Genomic DNA, 22615 nt, shown 5'->3' on the forward strand with positions numbered 1-22615 from the left:
TAGATATTGGGTATTCTCTCCCATGTTAAAGATCACAGTCGTGTAGAACCACAACGCATCACGCACAACAGATCATTTTGGTTATCTTCACAAACTGTAACAGAAATCAACCGGCATTATCACTGCTTTGCTATTTTTATGAGTATCACATTGACTATATTTGTACTCTGTAGTTGGTTGAATGTCTTGTTCAGGACGGGCTATAAGAATAGGCTGGACAAAGATGACACATACAGGGTTCTTCCTGAAGATGCTTCTGACAGACTTGGGGAGGACTTGGAATGGTAAGAATATCTAACTGTAACATACCCATAATGTGCTTATAGTCATCACCTGCCTCCCCTTACGATGAGTGTGTGTGTGTGTGTGTGTGTGTGTGTGTGTGTGTGTGTGTGTGTGTGTGTGTGTGTGTGTGTGTGTGTGCGTGTGTTTGTGTGTGTGAAGTAATACCATACAGAAAACTAAAGCCAGAATAACAACTGTGTTATTAAAATGCCTCATTGGGTCACTTAAAACCATTTAAAGCAGTAATACATATACTGTATTAACAGTGCCACCCATTAAGGAAAGGTAAGGTTTGATAGAAAGTATCTCTGACGCTGCAACACAAAACTGTCTGTTCTCTTGCACTCACTATTTGGCAGAGACATTGTGAATGATTTTCTTTAGTCCGCAATAAAGAGAAGAATATTATGCCTCGAAATGAAGATTGTTGGACCACGTCTTGCCTTGCCAACACAGTCGCATGTGACATTTAGTGTTGTGCTGTCTGCTGAACAGGCTTGGATGTCAGAGGGGTTCCGATGAAGGAACAGCATGATTCTGTCTGCAGTTCTATGTGCTGAGGACCCTCACCATTGAGCCTGTGTAGAACCAATGACCTTACAGCATGAGCGAAAACATATTATTGTATTTTCCGAACTATAATGCAAAGAGCATTACATTTTCTCAAAAACCGAGGGCGCACTTTATAACCCAATGCTCAATGAATATGGATTAATATCATAATTTTGTGGAGGGAGAAACTGCAATGTAATTTTCTTAAAAAATGGGCTGAGTTTCCATATAACCTCTAGAGAGCAGCACAGACTTAGCTTTCCCTGGTAGTGTGCTTTTCTCTGATGGCTTGAATGACTGCAGCTTAGTGTGTATGTCTAGGCAGCGCACCCCACGGAGGAGGAAAAGTGCAGTCAAGGAAACATCAGCCTGCAAATGTATGTGAAATTTTTCCGAGCCAGTGCAAACTTCCCGGTTCTCTTCCTCCTTATTCTCCTCAACGCTCTTACACACGTGAGTCCGTGCTTCTTTGTACAACATACGCTTCGAGATCGCTGGGAAAAAAAAATGCAAATTTGATTTGTTTTTAAAGGTGGCTTTTGTTCTGCAGGACTGGTGGATTGCTCATTGATAAGATTCTTTCCTCACAATTGATGGAAGAAAAGAAAACAGAAAGGACACAAAGGCCCGCAATGACAGGCAGATTTGTGTTAACGTGTAAACAGAGCGTGTCTTGGCATGACATGTTTTCTTTGACTTTAAGTGTCACTTGTCATCGGCGAACTTTTCCTTTTCAATTGTGGAAAATGTTGTGTTTGTGTTGCTTGTTTTCCTTCACGTTTAAGTATCCTTGTGTGTTTTTTTTCTCTTTTTCCGGCAGGGCCGAACAGCAGAAGCACGTTAAAGTAAAGCAATCCCTCAATGGCAGCCTCCCCACACAGCTGGACCTTGACCTGTGCCTAAGTGTTTACGCAGGTGAACGTTGTTAATTGTCCCCCTTTAAAAAAAAGACTGTTTTTTCCCTTTTTTTCTATAACTGTTATCCATTCAGAAAAGGGTTGGCAGTAACCCAAGGCCTTCAAGGCCAAGTGTGGGTACACGGGGCCTCAGCTGTCTCAAGAGATAGCAGCGCCTTTCGTGTTGTCTACGCTCGAATCACTCCAACTGTATCCCCGTGACTCTGAACAGCTTCACTATTGCACTTAAACTCAAAGAATGATACAGGGAACAAAAAAAGAAAGAAACACTTAAGTGGACGACATTTCTCTTCTACTTATTGACCTTTAAAACACTGCTGTCCCTGAAGAAAGCACAAGGATGGCATCAGATTCTTCTCATAAATTTGTATGTTTTCCTTCTCTGGTGCCGAAGGTTTAACAGGTGCAGCCGTGGTGTTTGGTTACGTTCGCAGCTTGGTCTTTTTCAACGTCCTGGTGAGCACAGCGCATACTCTACACAACTGCATGTTTGACAGCATCCTGCGGACCCCGGTGTATTTTTTCCAAATTAATCCGATTAGTAAACGGCTCCTTTGTTCATCTGTGTACACTTGGTCATGAAACTGTAGAAATGGTTGATGTACACGAACGACAAGGCATCTGGGGAGCCGCTGGGTGAGGGGTGATTCTAACATGTCAACACTAGAGAGCAGACTACGCCCTGCTTCCTCTTCCAATGCTTTGACCATATATTTAAACTGAATATAAAATGGAACTTTTTACATGAGATGAAACTATTTATCTGCATTGCATTCATGCATTTAAAATAGATTATTGTAAGTGAGATAGATCTACCCATAAATATATCTAGTTGAACCACAATAACTATTTTTATTATAAATATTCAATACAAATTTTTTTTTTTTTCTTCATTTACAATTTTAGGTCTTGATTATTTTTTAGGTCGAAGTGAAATCCCAATTTAGCTCCAGATGCAACACAACCTAAATGCCAAGCTTTTCGGAGCTTGAATAAATTTGCTCGGAGTATATTTTTGCAAATGTGTCAAAAATATATTTTCGTGCTTATGTTCAATTAGAAAATATAAATTTTACATCAAATATATATTTAAAAAAACCTGCCAATGTAAGTAATTAGAAAATATGCTTTTAAAAAATCTATCTGACGGCGCTTCTTGGGGAGCATTTGTCAGCACAAGTCGACTGTAAAAAATAAATTAATTTGCTAATGTATTTGGGAGGATTAAATCACTTTGCCAATCATCATTATGTAACTAAAATAAGCTGTCATTTAATAGCTGAAGTGAGCTGGCAAAGTGATGACTTTAATATTTTCCTGGCCATTGTTCACCTGTCAGTCTCCTCAATGCGACAACGCATATACAACACAAATCGGCCCGGGTGGGAATGTGCAACAGGAGACAAACTTGTATCAATGTTATGAGTCACCGTGAACTGCTTAAATATGATTTAAGGATATTTGAGGCGGGTGTAGCGGAAAAGCACGCCTTTTACAAAAGACGTGTGTGTTCTTATAGCAAACAACTGCTGGACTTTTAATCGCCATTGATGTGTTTGCTGTGGCTTCCGTGCGGTGCGTTGGGGCGATCCGGGTGTGACTTAATCTATTCACAAACACTTGGAAATAATGTAATAATCTGCTTTATATCGCCGCACGGGAGAGGCTTAACACACACGGTTATCTGATTGGTGCTATCGGAGACTATTATGTGACCGGTCCATTTGTTGTTACAGCTTGGCCTTGCAGGAGGGCAAACAAAACCTTGTGTTTACAGTGGATTATCAGATTTATGCTTCAGAGATAAAGAGAGCTATTATTAATTGATTTGTCAAATTTACACTTCTGCACAATAGAACGTAAACCTGAATAAATCCTGCTTGATGCTTTTTCACTGTCGATGCTTTGCCGCCGCCGTGTTGTCGTCATCTTACACGCCAGCCAGGACATTTTCGGAACACTTTCACAATTCTCCCGCAAGTATAGGATTGATAATATCACCCTGATATAAAAATAATCTTCAATTCATGGCATTGTTGCGGTATCGTTTTGGTTTATAATTTTAGGTCGGTTGTTAATCAGACTTGAAGCTCGAATGTGAGCGGTACTGTTTTGATGGCTGTTGTTGGAAAGTATGATTACGCAAAACTAATTATTTTCAGTTACACTTAGTGGAGGTAATGCACATGTTCCTTGTCTTAAAACAAAAGAAAAAAATACATAAAGATAAATTAATTTTTGAGTTTTGATTGAAGTGACATGACAACAAATGATAGAGGAAAACAAAGCCTATACACTAACAAATATAAAAATATTTATTTCCGACTTTTATCAGACTTACAATTTTAGCTGTAACGGAAGCACTCTGCACTGTGAGACATTTACATGTGAACAGAGTGTGGTTTCAGTTCATTATCATCATTTTTACATTTGTGCTCACTAAACAAATCTTAGTAGATACAAATGACTCAAATTCGCTTTAGTTAGCAGTTCAGCCTTTGTCACATATTATACCGCCAATATGTGACAGAGATTTTGTTTCTTGACCTTGTTCGGGATATCAATATGGTTTACATGAAACTTTGCATTGGCTGAACATTGGGGACTCATCACCAAATGTAAAGGTTACGCTTTCAGGCATCGCTGCACAAAGGTCTTACTTGCAACAATGCAATACAGCAGCGCTGGCTTCAAACTGATGCTAACGCATTGTATGTCTTCCGTATCAGCTATTCAATGCTTTTGATCCATTCAGGACCAATTTGCGTCCGTGTTATCTTCGTTGCTGCACAGACATCGCCGACTTTGAAATTGCTGATGATGACCTTTATATATTACGATAACTTTATGTTACAAGATAAAATTTTATTATGGTATTAGTTAAAGTGAGAGCAAGCATTAAACACTACACGACAAGATCAGTCACATCCCCACAAACATGGCAGACAAGCTATGCTAGCACATTGTCATTGCATCAAAAAATGTATAACAGTAAATTGTGACCAAAATTTGCTGCTTTAAATTTGATGAATATATATGTATATATGATCTATGTATGTATGTGCGTGCGTATGTGTGTGTGTGTGCATGTATGTGTGTGTGTGTGTGTTTATTTATTTATTTATTTATTTATTTATTTATTTATTCGTGTATTCATGTATTTATTTATTTTGTTATTTATTTATTATTTTCGATATTCTTATTGTTATTATTATTATTGACGATGCTAAGTTGTTTTATAAACTTAAAGGACAACCGATGCCTCCGCAAGTACAAATTATGGACAATTTGTGTCCATAATTTGTAAAATCGCTTCAAATGACTTCTACTGAGCGTATTTTTCCACCGCATATAGCTATATTTTACGTTTTAAGACTTGCGCTGAATATTCCGGAAGTCTTGTTTTTGAGTTGGTGACGAGTCCTCACGTCACAGAAGGAACGCCCCTGACCGAGAAAGGACACATTGTAGCAGTCCTTTCATCACATCAATGCATTTTGCGGTACTTTGTTTGGTCTGAAAACTTCGTGTTGATCCGTGTTGATGGCGAAATTAGAAGGAAAACACATAAATAATATGATGGTGAATCATTGTGTGTTGCACCGAGCATCTATTTGATAATCGCTGACAAAAATTCTAAGGAAATAATCAGCCCGTTTTCACGGAGCTTTGTCGCCATGTTCTGCATCTTTTGGGTGCTACATTCCCCCCCCCCCCCCCCCCCAGATACCTCAAAATGACACGGAATAAATTATTTAATTGATTGCAAACATGTATGCTTTCCTCTTCAGAACTATTTGAATCATATTCATAACTGGATGAGTAACAAGAAAGCATCTTCTCCGAATCTGAAGCCATTGTTTTAATTGTCGAGCAAGGCAAGACGTCTTGGCATGGCACCACGAACAAGGGGGCGGGACCTTCTGAAACTGGCCACTTCCGGTTTCAAATTGAAGTAGTTTTAGACACTTTAAGTCATTTTTATTGGTGTTTTGCATTTGACTAAAAATATCATACTGCGTGTTTTGGGTATTTTAGATGCTATAAAACGTTTTTCTGATGTCAGTTAAGAAACAAAAAAGTGGTGTCGGTTGTCCTTTAAATGTCCTCATGTGTAAACACACCATTCATAGAATGTACTTGTGCGTTTTCAAGACTCCACACTTTACTTTTCATCCACAGGTCCATATGAAATCATAAATATGGTGAAGTCATTTTGTAAAATACAATATGTAGATACATATTGTAACGGTACAGCTTGGTGGTGGCTGATTTTATTTATATTTGTGGCCGACAACCAAATGTATGTGTTGAAAGCGTGTTGTCATTATACATCACAACCAAACTCGCTGATTAGATGTAGAATGGCGAACAAAAGTTCAATCAGTGTCTGGCTGGACCATATCATATTCATAAATATATTTCTGTATAGAAAAATGGGTTTAGAAATCTAAACAAATCATATTTTGACGAGTGTTTCAGAACAAATTATGACACGTAACTATTTTTTTCTAATGTACCAGGTGCTATGATGATAACATAATATTTTTTTACTAATAATAATAAAAATCAGGATAAACAATGTTGGAAATTAATGTAATGTATCAATTTCTCGCCTGCTTGAGTAACTACAAACATATTTGGGCTCTCATCCGTTGGCGGACTTGAATGCATTCATAAAATTCTCAAGATTTGACCTGGGATAAGTTTTGATGATGTATATTTGTCATGATTAACGTGACTTGGGAAATATTGTCAAATGAATTTAAGCCTTTCAGGGACACAGCCTACTTACTACACATCCTAGTTACTACAGAGGACAGCCTATCATGTTATCAAGTTAGAGGTTATCATTATTGGTGCATTAAATTAGTCTGTGTAAGCTCTCAGTCATACAGGAGTGGTCCATCGATGAAAAGGTTTCTTCAGCCGTCATCTGTAAAAAACTTCTTTCAAAGAAGTACAGATGACGGCTGAAGAAACCTTTTCATCGGTGCATTAAATTGTTAAAGAGAGTGCAGACTCTACTAATCACCATAGCCAACTTCTACAAAATGTTTGGTAAGAGCAAGGCTTCTCTATTGTATTCATATTCATATAGTAAAACTCAAAACGTGGAGTTTTCATGAAGTAAACTTGACACCCAACCATTCATCCGAATGTGATCCAGCTGGAACGGCACAGACAGTGGTGGATGTGCTGAGCTGATGTTGATCCCTGTAATTTAGTGTCATTGAGTGGGATAATCCCCTCAGAGACTGCAGGCCAGAGTCTTGGCTCATCAGCACAGTTTCAGTCAACACACATACGGCCATACTCGGTCGACCTCTCACATAAGTCCATTTCAGTGCCGACCATTAGATCTTCAGTAATTCCCCCGTGTGAGATTCTAATTGTGCCTACAGATATGTTTCCTTCTTCTTCTTCTCAAAATGTCTGTATTTCAGGTCCAGGATGCAAGAGGCAAAGTGGGGGGGAGTATTGCAGACAGCAGGATGATGATATCGAAGTGTGTAAATTGAATGTGGAGATGGAGCGGCGCGTGCGTGTGTGTGCAGTGTGGCTGATAGAGCTCCCCCTCGCTCGGCACTTGCACTATTTAATTGCATGAAAGGAAAGGCAGGGAGATTGCACAAGCCTGGCGGTGAGAGCGAAGAGAATGGATTTAGAATGTATTAGTATTGGCAGCAAGGTGCCGGCGGTGGGAGGCTGGCCCGGGCCCCCTGGGCCCTTCATGGAAAGTGCAGGTGAGCTGTGCCACCACCAGCCTTGGCAGACGCCACCCTCCCCCCACTAACACAACCCCCTCCCCACTCCTCAGTATTCCAACATTATTGCACTTTGCTGTATGAAAAGGCCGCTCAAAGTGTGCTGTGGCCACACGTGGAGTTGTTCCCTTATCGTGATGTTTACAGGGAACAGCGATTTGCCACACATCTGGCTGGACCCCACTGTTCCACTTCTTTAATTCTGATGGAGGGGGCTCACGAGATATCTCAACCTGAGCTGGGAGGGCTTGATATTTTCTGAGCCTGAAAAAGTAGTGCAAATCGCCCCTGGTGTCTTAAAGAGAGATTATTTGATACTTTTGGATATCATCGTTTTGGCATAATAACTGATATTGTTGACAAGCAGCCAGCGATTGAAGCCATTGTCCCGCACTGATCTCACCTCACATTTCCATTCACGTAACGCGGCACGGTAATGCAACCGCTCTATAGTGGAGGATCCATACCTCATCCCTTCTCTGTTAACCGAGCCGCTTGTCATGTCAAACAGCTGATAGCCGACTGATGTCTGTTGCTCGAGGAGCCTCGGAGCGTTGCATGATGTAACCGGCAGAAACATATCCCTTTCTCACCGGCATTGTTTGTTTAAGGCTTGCGAGAATTTGGGTCATCTGTGGCTTAGACAGTAACATTACATAAAATTATTATTGGATCTTGCACAAACACACTTTGCCAAGCCGTTTTTCCCAGGCTAAAGCGAGGAGATTGGTTGCTAGCATGGCAGCAGCAGTAGGAGTAGCGGCAGCGGCAGCGGCATCTCTACCCGCTTATTTGAACCCTCCCCTCGGGATGTCTGTATGCTAAAGGGGCACTCACACTGTGAATACGATTAGTCTGCCTCCAAGTGTACAACATGCTTACGCCACTTGACTTTGAATCATCGCTGATTTGGAGCATTGCCGGCTCGTTGCGGGGAAGAATGCTTTGGCGGGTTTTATGCAATGGTTGTTATGCGGCAGCCTCGGCCTCGTCCTCATGCATGTTTTTAGGCGGGAGTAGTATTTGGATAAAGCTGTAAGCCGCTTACAACCGTGGAGAGAGGTGATTACAGGGCCCACCTCCATAGCAGTGACTGGGAGGCAACTTTTAGGTCAGTGGTGCCATGGCTCCACTGGCGGGCCACATTCTCCTCCCTCTCCCAACATTTTTAAATCATGCATTCATATGGTCACCTCAAAACATAATTTACTTGCTTAGTAGGGGTGGGATTTTCAGAACTCCTGATGTGATTTTTTTTTTATCAGTTCATGCAACAAGGCTTGCTTAACGCTACACCTGCCAAAGTTGATAGGGGAAACCCAACAGGATCGTTTGTTAATGTGATGTGTATTATTTAGTGATTAAAAACAATTTCAATTTGTAAACTGATTCAGTTACTGGTTTGCCCATTTGCTTTCAAAAATTAAAGATAATCTATAAATGTTTTTTTTGATCAAATGAAAATAATGATCTTTCCAAATTTGAAGGATTTCCACAATTTTAAGTGAAACACTCAAAATATAAACTGTAATTTTCAGATGACAAAATGCACCCGATTAAAACTTACAACAGTGAAATGTTACTATAAAGGCTAATTTGTACCAACATTAGCAACTGTGAACTAATAGTCGCAGGTCCCATGTTATTAAATGTAGTTCATAGACACCGCTTTGCTTTTTTTCTTCTTTATTCGTTAAAAAAGTTCATTCATTAAATTGCCATACTTGTATTGTATTATTGTTCTTTGGGATCAACCTATGTAGTAAAAGGCAGCACAAAATGAGAAAGTGGCTCCTCAAATGAAGTAATTGATTTGCAAAAAAATAAAAAATACATTTTTAAGCCTTGTGATATAATTCCTTTCTCATTTTGAGTTTGTTGTTATCAATTGTGTACAATGGCAGCTGATAAAAGTAAATCTCTTAAATGTTCCCATTTCATAAATTAAAAAAAGTCTTATCGTGATGAATCAATATTTTAGTTGCGCACACTCCAAGGCGATATGTGCTCATATTGATATTTTGTCCCAACCCAAAGTTAATCCCTGATTTAGTGCGTTGATCCTAAACAATGAAATACGGCGATATCAATAATTTTTTCCACTCTTATTATTCGGTGATGAGTGAAGGCAGTAGTGGTATAGCTAGCACTGCTTTTCTTTTTCTTTTGATGGCACAGAAACTCCATCATTGGGAGATAACGAAAGCCTTAAGGCAGAGTGGCATTGGGATTGTCAGTTTCATTGACACCGCGGTAAACGGTGTGTGAGAGCCAGTGGAGGATTTCACCACATGCGCTTTGCCGACAACAAGGGAAGAAAAACAATGTAAAAGTGCTATTTGAAATAATAAATACCTGCACGGATTGGAGGCAGCTCAATTAACGCCAAAAAGGCCGCCATTCCAGTCATAACAAGGAAAACTGGTTTTCCGTTGTCCCCTCTGCCTCCACCTTTTGTTCACTGACAAAAGCCTCCTGCGCATTTTCTGCTGAGAGATTCTTCATGAAATGGAAAACAAATGAGTCATTGTTTTAAGGATATAAATGCCCCCTCACCTCCCAAACCCTGTTCAATTGAGCAATATTTATGTTCAATTCTGATGTATTTGTCTCGGTTGGTTTAATACAGAAAATCTGTTTTATTGCAGCTGGTGTACAGTATAAAAGTTTGATAAACAAGTTACAGTGAGACCTCAGTTTACGAACACCTTATTTTACGAACGTCAAATTTATGAAAATTAAACATTGAAATACGCACTACTTTTCATGATACACACCCACCACGTCTGGCGGAGTGCTCTTCGGATCTGGCGGGGTGATCTTCGTATCTTCGGCAGAAGCACACGACCGAACAGCGCTCCAGCCGGCGCTACTTTCCACGCCCCCTCTCTCTGAACTCACACGTCGATCGCCTCTGAGGAGCTTTTTGCAGATAATTTTACTATTATGGGACCGAAAAAAAACACCACAGGCTCGTGTTCGGCCGGAGAAGACACAAAAAATAAAATCACCGTCGAGGAGCCTGACACATCTCTCACGCTGTGTGTCACTTCCCTGAGAGTAACATTCTCCATTTCCACCATTGCCAACATCCTTCACCTAAAAGCTTTACAGTGTAAACTCGTTGAAATGAAATGAAATTGAAGTGTCGCGAGCGGCGGCGCCGCCCCAGCTGTCAACTCGCACGTGACAATTTCGGCGTCATTAGTCATGTGAAAGCATCGACTAAATAACGCCTTTGTGTAAAGTTTAGAACTGTACATAGTGCTAAAGTATAAAATATTCATTGTTTGTGGTTGGTCTAATGACTGTATAGTGTGTGGGCCATACAAACCCCTTGAATTATGTGCTGCATCTGTTTTGAGGTTTTCTTTTGTGTTGGCGGTCTTCCAACGAGAAGAATCCTCAACAGGTTTTCCAAAGACATCGGCCACCTGGACTGTGCTGCCATGGACATTTGTGGACTTCACCCAGGTGAGTCTCACCACACCAGGTTTACTTGCTGCCTCTGCAGCGCGGGGAGGCCATTTCATGCCTGGCTAAACCTGCTTTGTGGTGCGCGTCCCCTAATCTGGAAACAATTACTGTGGGATTACCTGCCATCGCGGCCCAGCGCCTTCGCAGATTTAATAAAAAGTCCCCCATCGGCTGAGGGTGCGGAGGCGTGGCTCCCATAGTGCGACACAACACGGGCGGCCTCTTCACAGAATGTGTACGAAGCCTAAGCAAGTGATTGGGAGAAGGGGGGAAAAAGCTGGCACACAGGAAATAATGGACAAAGGATGACGGCCCTGATATGGAGGAAAAGAGCAAGGAGGGGATGACAAGGGCGAGGTGTTTGAGAGGAACCGAGGTCGTGTTTGGAGTTTGAGGAGTGAAGCTGAACGTGTGACCACACGGGGAAGAAAATGTTTTTTTTAAAAGCATCTATAATTGTGATGTAGGTCACACAAAACAACATACCATATAATATAATACATGTTGATTTATATAGCACCTTACCAATAGCTGACACTATAACAAAACGCTTAACATGGACAACTATCATATACAGGAAATAAAGCAGTTACAAAGATAGTAAAAAGCACTAGGGAATAAAACTAAGATCAAGTCTGAATCATGCTGAGTCAAATGCCAAAGAGTACAAGTGAGTTTTGAGGTGGGTTTTAAAGATGAGCAGCAGGTCATTCCAGAGAGTGGGACCAGCAACGGAAAAGGCTCGATCCCCTCTGAGCTTCCGTTTAGTCTAATAATGTCTGGTTAGCAGACCTGAAGCACTGGGAAGCTGTGTAGGGGTGGATGAGCTCTGGGAGGTAAGGAGGAGCGACGTCATTTAAAGTTTTGAAAACATAAAAGATATTGAAAAGAATGCTAAAATGTATCGGGAGCCAGTGAAGGGGATGCCAGAGTAGGAGTTATGTGCTCCCTCTTATGAGTACCAGTCAAGAGGTGAGCAGCAGCTTGGGGAATCTTGGTTGAAGTCGCTGGGTGACCTTCAATTTGGATTTGGATACATATTTGCCCATGTGAATGGCTTTGTCCATTCTCTCTTGCAATTGTGCTCATTTGAGTCAGTGGTAACATGGAGTCGGTCTTAACTTTTTTTGGGAGGGTGGGGAGGAGGCCCTTGACTGGTCTGCAGACAATTTCAAGACAAATACAAATAGCAACCATTCACGTTCACATCGCTATATATCATGGGTGTCAAAGTCAAGGCCAGAGGGCATCATTTTTCTTCGGCCTGCGAAAGCAAATCAAACGTGAAGTGCCATGATGCTTGCGAAAGTCTGAACCAAAATTTCTTGTGCGCTCTATATCAAAGTCAAAGTCAGCTTTATTGTCAAATATGCTAATATGCATGACATATAGCACAGATGAAATTACTGTCCTCTCGGACCCAGCATATGTTATAGTATATGTTGAGATGATTAAACATTTTAATGGCTTCCCAAAATTAATCACAGCCCCTGAGAGGAAAACGTAACTACAATGTGGCCCGCCCCAAAAAAATTTGTTTGACACCCTTTCCATATTTGAACAATTAAATTGTTCAAACGATGCATTTATGGTACAAATAAGAAATGCAAACCATGCAACAATGGAGAAAACCACCATTTTACGCACAATGATCTGTTCTAGAGTGGTACAGTGGCCAGCTCTACCTCATTGCTAACTTCTGCGGCGTAAGTAGCAGTCTGTGAGCTGCTTGAGCCTCGACCTTGAGTATCTGACCTTTGAAAATCAGTTGATTCTCAGTTTATTGCTTTTCAATTGTTTTGATGAGGGGCAAAATGCTTTAATACTTTGACCTTGCTAACTGTATTTCAAGCCTCACACACCTCTAGTCTTGATTGGGCCACATTCAGAGTGCCACTCTTCACACAATTGGCGCTGTTCGCCATAGGTCCGGTCGCCCAAGGCCACCCCGATGCAGAACCAGGTTAAGTTACCGTCACCGTCTCCCACGAAAGCCCGTGGAGATGCGCCAGCTCATGCGCCTTGCTCCACAAAGAAGGGAATGTTCGCGGCACAATTGGAGGTAGAGGAGCAGGCGCGGCTCCTTGGTTAGGGCCAGAGAATGGAACAAAGGCGCACTGAAAACGAATCCCCACCCTCCACAATGCCTGAGTGATGTTTGTGGCAGATACCCATCTCCCGCTAGACAAAAGCCATCTTAAAATGCTGAAAGCACAAAAGATCTTACACACAAAAGCTTTTTGTCCCCCTCATTTTGATTAGGTGAATAAAGGCGAAAGTAAAAATAATAAGTTGAGAAGGAGGGCCCGCCGGTGGCGCTAAAAGCCGTGAAAGTCTGCAAGTGCCGCAAGTGGAAACGCATGTACGCTTCACACCCGACCTAATGGACGATAACAAGTACACCTGTGATTGTCTTTCGTGTATTCCGCAAGCTTATTGGTTGATTTACAAGAAAAACAGGACAACAAAAATAAACAATCACAAGTCAGTTTTTATTGGGTCACTACTTTTGAAGTTTAACTTGCTGAATGTTTTGATTGTTTTCCTGAGACAAAGTTTTGGCAAAAGGACTTAATGTTTTTCTACCAAATTTGTGTCTGTGGCATTCTTGAGTTTTCCTTTCTGGGAATCAATTTTGTAGTTTTAGGTCCAAATTTTGGGTCTTGAGCGACTTTTGAGTTTGGGATTCCCTGTTTTGGACAAAGCACTATTGTTTAGGCTATTTTCTGTTCTTGTTTTCAGGTGTTTTCACAGATCATTAATGCTTTTAGGAAGGAACCCCCCCACTTCTTCAAATCAAAGCATTAGCTGTAAAGAAAAGCTGCTGATCCTGACTATTGTTGCTCATTCCTGGGAGAACATTTCCCCCCCACAGTCTTTGTCTAAATGGTTGTCAGGCAGGAATAAAGTGAAACTTCATAAACAAAGCCCTAACTGGTTTATCTCCCTCAATGGGGAGAGACCGTTTTTCTGTGAGGGGATTTGCACCGGAGCCTCCCCTTTAAGGGTGAAGTATTTTTTTTCAGCACCACTGTTATGCCCACCTAACAAGGGGATTCCCTCAACCTGGTAACACCCAACCATTTTTTAAACAGCTCTTATTTTGCAGTAATTTAGTATACTTGAAAAGGAGAGTCTTCTCTCTTTTACAGCCAGACGACAAAGACAGAAATTTCAATTAAGAACACCTGAGGCTTTGTGGACTGTTAGCTTTTGTGCGGACTTGACCTTTAAATCCCCGGTTGCCTGTGTTTTCACAGAGGGGGCAGAGCAGAGTGGAGGCAGGACAATAGGAGTGGGTGGGGGAATGAGAAGACTTTCAGGGCAGGACTTACTATGGGAGCTCTTGATCAAATCAAACTTGCTAGGTATATAAGTATAGGGCTATGCGGACCGGTTCATAAATCAGTCAGGGATTGGGCTTCAATCTGAGTGACCTCCAATCGGAAAGAGTCCATGTATTTGGGAGCTTCCCAGTTTCATTTTGAATTGAGCATATTTTGGAATGTTGGAGTCAGCAAAGAACAGTAACAATGCAACACGAGGCTGAATTTGTAGGATCCTTTGTGGACTGTTATGTCACTGGGCTAAAAACGCAAGCCTCATACAGTAAAGTGCCCCTATATTGACACACAGTCATGACTTTGCATTTTTATTTCCTGCACAAGAGCCACACTTTGTTTTTGCTCCAGCACATCTGAGGCATTGTTGTAAATTCTGTCACGACTGGAGTTGAAAGTTTTTACTGAAGGCAAACCAAAGCAGGAAAATTGCCTCGTAATCCATGCATTACAACAGTAACGCCCGTGTTCATCATTAGAGACAAAATAGCTGGTGTGTTTGTTCATCGTACTATAGACACAAACTGAGCACAGAGGACACTCGCAAACACAGAGCGAAAATGGTTATTGTTTAAAAACACTAGTGGGTGGATCCCCCCCACCACCTTGTTGTTAATGATATGTGTGTGTGAGTCTGTGCATTGGGGCACATTGTGTGTCAGGCTTCTTCAGCGGCTTTGTGGGTTTTGAGAAGTGCTGACGTAACCGCCAGTGCTGCGGGATGGGATTTCACCGGCTCTTCTCTGGTTCTTCACCGCCCCAGTGAAAGAACAAGTCAGGAATGCACCACACAGCTTCAGGCGCTGCTAAAGTAATTTTGAGAAAGAGAAAATGCTCCTGTGTGGAAATGTGTGTGACATTTGGCATTATACATAATTAGGCATTGTTTTAATGACAAAAAAGAAAAAAAAATACAAATACAGTAGAAGTTGGAGTAACCCGGGATGTCATAAATTCTTATGTAGACTTGGAAACAGATCACATCAGAAAACCTTTAATCGTCCCTCAATGGGAAAATTATATATATATATATATATATATATATATATATAACAAATTGCACTTACATAAACATGGTGTGTGCCAAATAATGGTAGATGTATCATAAATATGTGTATTCTGGAAATAAAGGAAAGCGCTTGATAGTCATTGGCACATGTGATCATTTAATGGGTTGTATCGTCAAGAGATTGTCCCGGTTTGCACGTGTGGTCCTATGATGCTTCGGTCCAGCGCCTCACCTGTCTGCTGTGATTCAAACTCAGCCAGCCTGGGAAGCACTGGGAGGGTCCTTGAAGCCTGGGAACTTCCTTTTACATTGGCCAAGCCTCGCCCAAAAACCTCCCCATATGTCAAAATGATGAATCCTGGGCGTTCTGTCCGCAGCGTTTGCATTGGTGAGCGATTCACCAATCACTGCTCTTCCGTGTCATTAAAAATGTGTTTTGTGTCGCGAAGGAGGAGAAAGGAAGGATGACTGAATGGTGGGCACAAATGATTTATAGTTGGAGCATTGGAGAGAGCACATTTCAAAGCCTTTCTCTTATTTCCACGATGCGGTTGGAAATCAGCAGCTTGACTGGGCCCAAATAAGTGACTTTTTTTTACCTATTCACAACACACAAAGGCCCTAATCCAAGGACTACTTGAGCCACCAATGTAGACAGCGACCGAGACCACCACAGTATGTGTCAGCCTCTGCAACAAAACACATTGACTGCAGCTTTATGAAGTGAATATGGCCCAGAATGACAAAATGTGAAGGAGGAGTGCACAGTCATTTCTTCCGAAGAAAGACGGACGCATCTGGGCATTTAATGCTGAAATAAAGCCCAAAGACAGAGCAGAATGGATTGGGTCACCTCCATTGTTCCAGAGCCCGAGTAGAACAGACCCGTTTTGTTTCAGTACCACTGACCCTTGCAACTTATTGTGCCACACTGTCACAGAAAGTGTGGAGGAAAAAAAAATCCGACAATGACAGAAGACTTCTTTTAAGGAGTTTTCTTTTCTGTGCTTTCCCCTCATTTCCTGTTTTGTTTGCACTTTTTTCCCAGTGGCGAACACGGTGCGCTGTCAGTAAATAAAAGGGAGCCTAAAGGAGTTCGCAGTAGGCTGGTTGACTCCTTGTGTCTGCGGGGATGTTTCATTAAAAGCGTTTAAAAAGTGTTTGTTTTGCGTCACGTTATCGCTGGCCCAAACAAATATGGCAATTAACTTCAATTTTGTCCATTTATTGTGACATCAAAGAGGCGATGGTATCGCCAAAGCAAATAAAGCAATTAGGGTCCGCTGGGATGGCAATGGACTTTGCGCATAGCAGTTGTGCTTGAATGAGTCAATCACATGCGTGCGGTGGCTTTCTTTTCCTCGCTATAGAGCAATTAGCGCTAATTCTTTATTTGTACACAAAACCTTTCTTCCATCTAGCCACTTTTATGTGTGCGGGGATGTGGCATTGGGAGTTTTCTGTTCCTGTGCGGCTTCGCCGCTGAGATAAGGTAGCGGCTTGAGAGGGTGAGGATGACTTATCGGAGTCATCTGTGTGTTGTGGTGGGCGGGAGCCGCCGTGTTCCCGATACTGACACGATAAGCGGCAGACCGGGCAAAATAGATTACATCAATCGGGTGGACATGGCGACAGAAAGGCCCATTGGGAGCAGGAGGAGCAAGGGCTGCTATCTAACACTTCCTTTTCCTCATGCGTCCCCTTTGATGACTCGGCGGTCAGATTTGGCTCGGACCTTACTGATCCTGTGTTAAATAGGCCTAATTAGAATTGAACCGACCTGAGCCAGTTGGCATAATGCACCAGAGAAGCACTGGGAGATATTTGTACACTTCATGTGTGTTACCCTCAAGGAAGGAGGCCAGATAGCGAACAGTAATGGCCTGTGTGCCATCTCTCCGCAGTCTGCTAGCCTTCCATCAAGGCTCAGATTGAAACTTATGTAGTGTGAAATTCTTGGGATCGGATGTGCTCAGTAGTTTCCACTCCCCGCTTGATTGTGTGGGCTCCACCACACCAGTGGTTCCACTGGTAATATTCTCTTATCTGACCCATAAATGGAATGGAGGCCTTTTCATCACAAAAAAATACAAATAACATTAACCCCATAAGTGATCATGCTTAAATGTGTGGTTAAATACAAATAGTCTCCTGTAATTAAGGTTCAGGGAAAACTCTCAAGAAAGAAAGAAACTCTCATCTGATCAGAAGATAAACCAATCTAACCAATCAATGTGTTTCTTCGACCCCAATTCTTCCAGCCTATTCCAGGGTACTTTGGGAGTGCACAGACCGCCAGTCGCAAATCACATTAGCAACCATCCATTCAAACACCATTCATATCGTACTTACATTCAGACCTATTAACAATGTAGACTTGACAAGTAACTTGCATGGTTTTAGAATGTAGACAAATGTGTAGAACAAAACCCCACATTAGTACAGCGAGAACATGCAACCTCCAAATACAGTGATACCTCGGTTTACAAACCCCTTGGTTGATGAACTTTTCGGTTTACAAACGTTAAATTTATGAACATTTTACCTTGGCATACGAGCTATTTTTCGGTATACAAACGGAGCTGCCATGAGTGATGTGTCGTTCGCGAACGAGCCCGTTCTGAAAAGACAATGGCAGCTGGCTTGTTTTGTTCCTTTATTCCCCACCCCCAGTCATCGGTTAAAGCCACGGAATTGGTCAAGAACGCAGCAGTGGGGGGGTACATACAGCGAGAGAGTGAAGCCATTCTCCCAAAATAGAAAATGGTTGCAGACATTTTTTTTGTACTCTATTCCCCGCCCCCAGTCTTCGGTTAAAGCCACGTGATTGGTCAAGAACGCAGCAGTGAGGTGAGGTGGTTTAAACATTAAAGAGACAGGCAGACAACAGGGAGAGAGTGACAAAATGGATAGAAACAGTGAAATTTCCACTTGTTTCAACTTTCATAGTTCAAATGCAGAGTGTAGACTGCAAGGTTAAAATTCCTATCAATCAGGCTCCACAAATAACCCGCACTAGCCATGAGTTCAATTTGAAATGAAAAGAGTGTGTCTGCTTGCATCTGTTGCTGTTGCAATATCACAACTTCCAAGATGTACAACCCAGAGCTCCTTGAGACACTTTGTGCAAAAAGGTAACCATTTTATCAAGCCATCAACGACCATCACAAAGGTAAATAAAACGACTTTATTATACAGGACAGTTTATTTCTTTAATTACAATTCCATAGCACATTTATTAAATATAAAATAAGGTATATTTGTGTAATTCTAAAGCTTAGAAAATTAGAAAGTAGAACATTATGTTTTATGGGGACATGGGACCAGATTATTCTCATTTTAACAGTTTCCTATGGGAAATACATTTTTGGGATACACACTTTTCGCCTTACACACTCTGTCTGGGAACCAATTAAGTTTCTTAAGCCAATTATCACTGTACATTCCAATCCAGAACCGAAAAAAAACTGTGAGGTTGCTCTGCTACGTACGAGTCACCATGCCGCCCACTTATTATTTTTATGTGATAATCTCTATATTAAATGCCTTTACTGTGACCAAGTCACCTACTAAAAGAAAGGCATTATACAAAAAGCACATTTCTTTGTAATTTTTGACCCATCAATGGATTCTTATAAAGTCTTAGTGACAATGTTGGTGTGAGTGTGTCAGATCCGAACCAAGCTGTGGATTCATTGTGCTATTGTGGAAGACAGAGTGTGGTTCCTGGTGGCCAATGGCCAGTCACTGTCGCCTGGCCTCATGCCTGCCACCTCTGCTTAAGGGGACGGAGGTGTTGAAAGCTCCGCCGCGGGGGCTGCTGGTAAATGAGTTGTGGTTAAGTGCTAAATTCTCACCTGCGCCTAAGTGAGAATTAGCGTTGCTGCGGTTTTCCTTCCATGCTTGCTGTGGGTCACCTGGCCTGCTGCTACCTTATTAGACAACGGTGACATGCAGATAGGACTTAAAAGTGGCTGTTGTTTCCCTTCTCCTCAGGTGTTCCTGCAAGTCCTCGGTGTCGTCATCGTGTCCGTCGTCATCGTGTCCGTCATCATCATGCGCTGGATCCTCATTCCGTTTGTTCCTCTCTTTGCCGTCTTCCTATGATTTCGACGATACTACCTTCAGACTTCCAGAGACATCAAGCGCTTGGAGGCGACCAGTAATTTTTTGTTTGGGGGGTGATTCAGGGATAGGCATGTCTATTGGTAGTGGGAGACAAAAGCGGACCACGGGAATGCTAATAGACCATTGAGGTGCTCTATGGTCATTAGCATAAAGGCTAAAGGTGGCGCTGGCCTATGACTCGGCCACACGCAATTTCCTCAAGTGATGGGAGTTCATGACATCAGGTACAATGGAGAAAATGCCAAGTCGCCATGACTGGGCTTGAGTTCCTATTCGGATGCTGCGGTGCAAAGGCCTAAACGCACAATGGTCCAATAGCTTGTGTCATCTTCAAGAATAAAGCTTTTAAGCGGAAACATTTCAGCTTTGTGAGCCTGACAAATGCAAACAAAAGACAGCTGAATTGCAACTTTTCCATAAATGCTTTAATATAGAACCTGTGAATATCACAAGCTACCATTTTAAGTCTTGGCTAGACTCATCTCTATTGAAATACTGTCCATTATTTCAACTAAATTGCATTTTTTTATATGGCCGTTGATATGCTAAATGTGCGTCTTTGTTTATTTCCTGCAGCGAGTAGTCCCATCTTCTCCCACCTCTCCTCTTCCCTCCAAGGTCTCAGAACCATCTGAGGTTTAAGGTTCAGCAGAGGTTTCAGGAGAGGTTTGACAACCATCAAGATCTTCACTCAGGTCAAGACTTTTTAGTAGCTCAGCTTAGCGAGGTACAAGCATACCGACTTTTATAATGGGAAACCCAAATGTGACAAAAATACAATTATAAAATGGCACGCATGTTCTTGCTACTGTTATACACAATACAACAGACTTCAGGCAAATACAAAGAAGAAGGAGAAGTGCAGGTGAACCGTGGTTCACAAATTACTGATTCGAAAATATTATTTATCTACTTTTTATTGTTCTACTCATCCCATTCATATTTTTGCTGCTATAAATTGCAAATTACTCCACTGTGAGACAAATAAAGTTGTTCTTATCTTATTTTGCAAACCAAAATTTGCAAATTTACAAATTACCGTTAACTTTGCTCCTTAGTTATGTTTTCGTGCCACTCACTCGAGGTGTCAAACATAATTCTCTTAGCTCCCACCCATCTACCCTTTCAATATAGCTCAAAAGAAACTGAACTTTTTGTAATAGTGTTGTTGGGAAGCATAATTGTGTAATTGAAAAACACAAAGAAGTATTTACTCAACAGGAGAATAAAAATCCTGGTTTTGATCACGGTACACAGTTTGCTTTGGAAAAATCTGTACTATTGTATCGTTCAGAACAAAAAGGCAAGAAAGGCATGAAACGTGACTAAAACCGTGAGGAGAGAGAAGAGGAAGGCTAGACCTGATTATTTGAAATCAGACACAAAGCTTTGTTCCGTTTAAAGTCACAACCGTGGAGCCTGCGTCTTGGACAAACATGACAAGTGTTGGTGCCACACAAGAAATATTTAACAGATTTGACATTTACAAACATTCAACACACAGCAGCGCTGAATACGAGGATGGGGGTGGGGTTATCCGAATGTTTGTACCCCACGGCAGACTTTAGACGAATGTCAAATCACTTCATTTTCCAATCATGTGGCTCTGTCTGGAATTAAATATCTGTGCTAACAAACAGGGGCTAGTTTTTTGTTCTTGAAGACTTCTCGCTGGTTAGCCGTGCGCCTCAATGGGATTTGCCTTTACTCACCTTTACTGCCTTTGGCTGCCTTTACTTTAGAGACGGTACTGACTGGATTTCCTGTTGCCATATGACGCATTTTCGACATCCGATCATGTTTCTTCATTGTAGATATGGATCTTCGTGAAGTTGGTCTGGCTCTGTCATGTGCTGTGACTTTGACCGGCATGTTCCAGTGGGGCGTCAGACAAAGTGCGGAGATCGAGACTTTGGTGCGAGATCACTTTGAAGCACAATTTTCAAAACATAAGCAAAAAGACAAAGGGCACATAGGAATTGTAGTTCAATCTCATTTTGGGGCTCAATCTCATATCATTGTGAAAAATGTCTTGGCAAGATGAAAAATTCAACACCACATTCATTATTATTTTTTGTAGATGACATCCATGTAAAGGCTGGTAGAATATACAGAGTTGAACAGTGAAGCACCCTGGGAGACGGACACAATGCCACCGCATGATTGGCCCAAGAGAGGCTGCATCACGTTTGACTCAGTCAACCTTTCTACAATGCCAGTGAGCCTTCGGTCCTCAAGAACTTGATTGTGGTCTTCTCATCCAGAGAAAGGGTACAGTATACACCAACATGCAGTGGAAAGCCCAACACAATAAAAAATACGCTTCAAAGGTTCACTGCATGTTATGTCATCAAATCTCATGAAACTGAACAGATAAGTTAACATCTTAAAGATTGACCACAAAGGCCTTTTCTGGTGTAATGGCGTTAAAGATGGCAGGGGAAAATGTGACGATAACCATAGAACAGGAATGGCAGCTGCACTTGGCTGCAATGAGCAATAACATTAATGCAAGACAAATTGATTTTACCAAGCCAATAGTTAGAAAACTTTATCTTGGACAACATTACGTCACACTACATTGTTTTGGAAGAAAGCAACTCAGAAGTGAATCAACATTGCAAAATGGCTTGTGTTTGACTTTGGAGGTGTGACTGTAAAAAAGAAAGAGGTCCACACAATGCTGCTGAGCTCCTTATAAATAATCATAGTCCTTGTTTCAAAAGGCGAGATCTTCCTCACTGGTGTGCACAGCCCATGACGTAGGCTGATATGAGCCTCATGTAGAAGGTGGGCCGTGCTTCATTGTTACCTGGCATTCTTTCCCAATCAATTATTAAAGGACAGCATATTGTGTGGCTGATTCTCCGAGACTATACCATTTGTGATTCATGGAATATATATCTTGTAATTAAGACTGTTCGAGTGGATCCATTCGGTTCACATTTGCATTTTGAGCTACCTGCCGGTGACAAGTGTTTATTCACTATGAGAAAGTGGGAAGGCATATGGAGAGAGAAGGAAAAGGAAATGGAGATGGTTGAGGATGATTGGAATTGTGTTTAATGCAAGGGGGTGTGGTTTTGCATGGCTATGCTTGGGCAGGTTGGCTGATTTCACAATGAATAGTTTGATAAG

At 41.6% G+C, this 22615-nt stretch overlaps 1 pseudogene; it reads left to right on the plus strand.

Moving 5' to 3' along the window:
* The first annotated feature begins 702 nt into the window (after nucleotides 1-702).
* LOC148894803 (ATP-binding cassette sub-family C member 4-like) overlaps nucleotides 703-22615 on the plus strand; it is a 35557-nt pseudogene continuing 13644 nt past the window's right edge.

The sequence above is a fragment of the Hippocampus bargibanti genome, linkage group LG08 (assembly GCF_051943395.1).
Source record: "Hippocampus bargibanti isolate YZ-2025 linkage group LG08, ASM5194339v1, whole genome shotgun sequence".
Taxonomy (NCBI): Eukaryota; Metazoa; Chordata; class Actinopteri; order Syngnathiformes; family Syngnathidae; genus Hippocampus; species Hippocampus bargibanti.